A 3616-nucleotide genomic window follows, 5' to 3' on the forward strand; every position below is an offset into this window, starting at 1 on the left:
TACTACAGTTGAAAAACATAGGGCAAAGTGTTGTCTGACTAACTAATTCATATCTTATCATGGGATCTTTTACTCTCAATATACTTTCTCTTGGTATCATTTTTAAGCCGTACAACATGTATTGAGCCAAAAAAATATTAGGAGGCGCTTGGTAGGCGGATTTAGGAGAGGGGAATAGGAATGAAATCTATTTCATTTCCATTCTTAATGCTTGGTAGACGGGAATGTGAATCAAAATAAGGATATGATATCCCTGATTTCATAACCTACCCCTCCCCCGGTTATCGCTAAACTCATTCCTATTTGTTCCCGTGGACAGCGATACCCCGCGCCCCGCCGCGATTCTTCCCTCCCCCTCTTGGCCGCCCCCTTTGTCTTCTCCCCCGTTCATCTAAGCTCTCCCATCTTCCTCCTCTTCTTCTCTCAATCGGTGTCGGCGGCGACGTCGGCGACGAAGATGGTAGGAGGCACGCACTCGGCCTTATGCGATAGCCGCCAATCAAGAGCCTGGCACGCCGGAGCAGTAGCTGACGACGCCGCAGACCGAGCACCACCGGAACTCGTGTCGGCGAGTCTCCGGCCACTTGCAGTTGCGCTGCAAGCAGAGGCGCAGGTCCTCTAGAAGCCGCGTTGGGGAGGATTGGGACCAGTCGACGAGGAATCGGTTGGCTGGGTGCGGCTCCGGAGGGGGTAAGTTCCAGCCAAAGTCGCTGAGGAGGGGGCTTCCTTCGGCGGCGGCGGCAACAGTCTCCTCAGCGATTCCCTCCGTTGTCGCCCGGCAATGCGGCCCATTCTTCCACGCTGGCCAAAGAAGGTCGCGCGGGCGCTCAGCGCAACGTCGACACGGAGATCCTTGGCGTTTTTGGAGCCGCCGCTTCCGTCGAACTGAATGATCGCCAGAGAGTACAGCGACCACGGATGCGATCGAATCGCTACCTTCGCCATCAACGACGCGCCGCTTCCTCTGTTTCCCAGGGCGTAAAATCTTATACCCATTTCTCTATACCAAGCACCATCAATCCAGTAATCATTCCCATTACCATTAACCCCTCAATGAAACCTATTACCATTCCCATTACCGAATTTATACCAAGCACCCCTAAATGTATGACTACTCAATATCAGTATTTTTTTATTATATATGTCTCGTTTAAAATCTGCATAATTATATTATTGTTTCTGTATTGACTAATTAACTCTTTGCATATGATCTTTTATAGTACATTCATGTGTGAAAATAAAATAAATTGAATCATACAAAATAAATTGGTTCAAAAATATAGATAATATTATCTTTATATTTTAAGATAATTTATATATGCAACTTCTTTAACTTGTTAGCGTTTTATGTATCTTTATTATTCTTTTAAAAAATCACCATATGCATATTTATCTTTAATATAAATTGACTAAGTTATCTAATAAAATTGACAGAATACCTTACAAAGTTCAAATTAATCAAACTTGACTACACTTGATAGTTGAAAAGTTTAACAAATATTGAAAATAGAGAAATTGAAAAGGTGTTGACAATAAATCAAGTTCAACAAATATTGAGAGTGAACAAAATCCAAAATGTTGTATAACATATGAGATTAGGCAAATAAAAGTCCAGATGGGCCTAAAACTAAGTGAAAGTTTTGATGAGTCAAAGTAAATCTAAAATTAACAAGTGGAAGTTCTAGTGATTTAAAATGAACTAAGACTAGCCAATTGAAAGTTTTGATGAATCAAGATTGACTAACACTAGACTAATAAAGAAATCCTAGAGACTAAACCTCTTGGATAGTATTACTCCTCGGGAATCAAGGTTGAAGGCTAAAGGGGAGGGTGAATAACTAAATTATTCTTTTTCTTGCTTAAATCTAAAATTTGAGTTATTGTAGTGGAAATTATTGGTGCAATCAGTTTTCAGGATTTTAATATTTGACAATAGACACAATATACTTGTGTTTGATCAAGTTTGACCAGGGATTGATCCAAACATGATCAGATATTTGAAAGTAGGTAAAGTGAAAGTCTAGTCAAGTTAAGATTTCACTAGCAAAGTGAAATTTTAGCCAGGTCAAAATTGACAAGGTGAATAGCAATGGAAAAGTCCAAGCAGGTCAAAGATGACATGATGTCTGGTAAAGGAAAAGTCTAGACAGATCAAGGTTGATATGATATCCGACAAAGAAACAGTTTAGGCAGATCAAGGTTAACCTAATGTCTAACAAAGGGAAAGTTCAGACAAATCAAGGATGACAAGTGATAAGTTCAGGCAAGTCAAGGATGATCATATGTCTAGTAAAGGAAAAGTCCAGATAAGTAAAAGTGGACCGAAAAAACTCTATAAAAGAACCTCAAAATCAGAGCTTAGAATATCAATCTACTATTCAATCCTCTTCTTTTATGCTTGGGAAAGCTTTTGAAATTCGGCTTGTGCTACTGAAGAAGTGCCAGGAGGAGTGGGAGACAGTCAAGGCTTCGGGATCAATCATCAGTGCGCTTGGTTTGCTTTTATTATATGCTTATGCTTTAATTTCATACTTGTGTGCATAATCATAAACTGTAAGGGATTTATCCTCTTCTGGAAAAGTTTCGAAAAGGAGATAACCTTAATGGATAGGCACCTCTTGTATGTAGGCCTTGAAGTACTAACTTTGGGGGATTATGAAACAAGTAAACTTCGGTATTGTGTTCTTGTCTTTATTATTTTATATTCCATTGTGTGCTGACCCTAATAGAAAAGAAAGAATGAAAAAAATGAAAAAAGTAACACGTATTATTCACACCCTAGTGCTTTCTATAGTCCTACAATTGGTATAAGAGTCAACCAACTCTTGATTGGACTAATCGCCAAGGAAGTAAATATGCCAGAGATTGAGGGGGAGAGATGTAAAAGATATGATGGTTAATTCAAATTTTAAATTTCACATTTTATATTTCAAGTGTAGAGATAGAGTATACTACAAAAATAAGTACCCTACTATTAAGACTCAGACAATATAATCAGCGATAAATGAGGAGTCGATGCTAGGAGTTCAAAGAAACAAAGAGCACATCGTGTGCTTCAAGTACAAGCAATTCAATCAGTGCAAGAACCAATTCTCGAAGAAGAAGAAATTCAAGCATCCAGGGGAAGTGATCTAGATTAGTAAATTTAAAACTTACAAAAATGTTCTTATTAGATATATTTTGAAAAGATTTTCAAAATTTATAGAAATAGTTTCTTAAAATTAATGATCGAACTTTAGTTTTGATAATGACATGAGGTTCAAGTTAAGTGTGTTGTTGGACTAACAAATTGATCTAGTATGCAGAGAGCATAGGAAAAGTCATAGTTGAGGCTAGGCAAGACAAAATCCTAGTTGTAGGCTTGGCAAGGGTAAGTCCTGGTCTAGAGGATCAGGCAGAAGACTTAGCAGGTCAAGTATACCAGGTGCAAGTACATGCAGTATCGGAGGACCGAGAAGCTATTGGGTTGCAAGGGTGCAAACATAGTCCCACATCTAAAGTACATGGAAAAGATTATGGGGTTAAAAGGATGGAAAGTATCTCCATTGGTATGAGGCCTTTTGGGGAGAGCCCAAGAACAAAGCCGGGCCCAAAGTGGACAATTTCATACCATTGT

The 3616-nt window shown here is 39.1% G+C and overlaps 1 pseudogene; it reads right to left on the reverse strand.

Moving 5' to 3' along the window:
* Positions 1-423: 423 nt before the first annotated feature.
* LOC141817960 (F-box protein At1g67340-like) lies at positions 424-996 on the reverse strand (annotated as a pseudogene).
* Between the last annotated feature and the right edge of the window lie 2620 nt (positions 997-3616).

This window comes from Curcuma longa, unplaced genomic scaffold (assembly GCF_044706935.1).
Source record: "Curcuma longa cultivar G26 ecotype Majalengka, Jawa Barat unplaced genomic scaffold, ITB_CL_G26_1.1 contig_22698, whole genome shotgun sequence".
NCBI lineage: Eukaryota > Viridiplantae > Streptophyta > Magnoliopsida > Zingiberales > Zingiberaceae > Curcuma > Curcuma longa.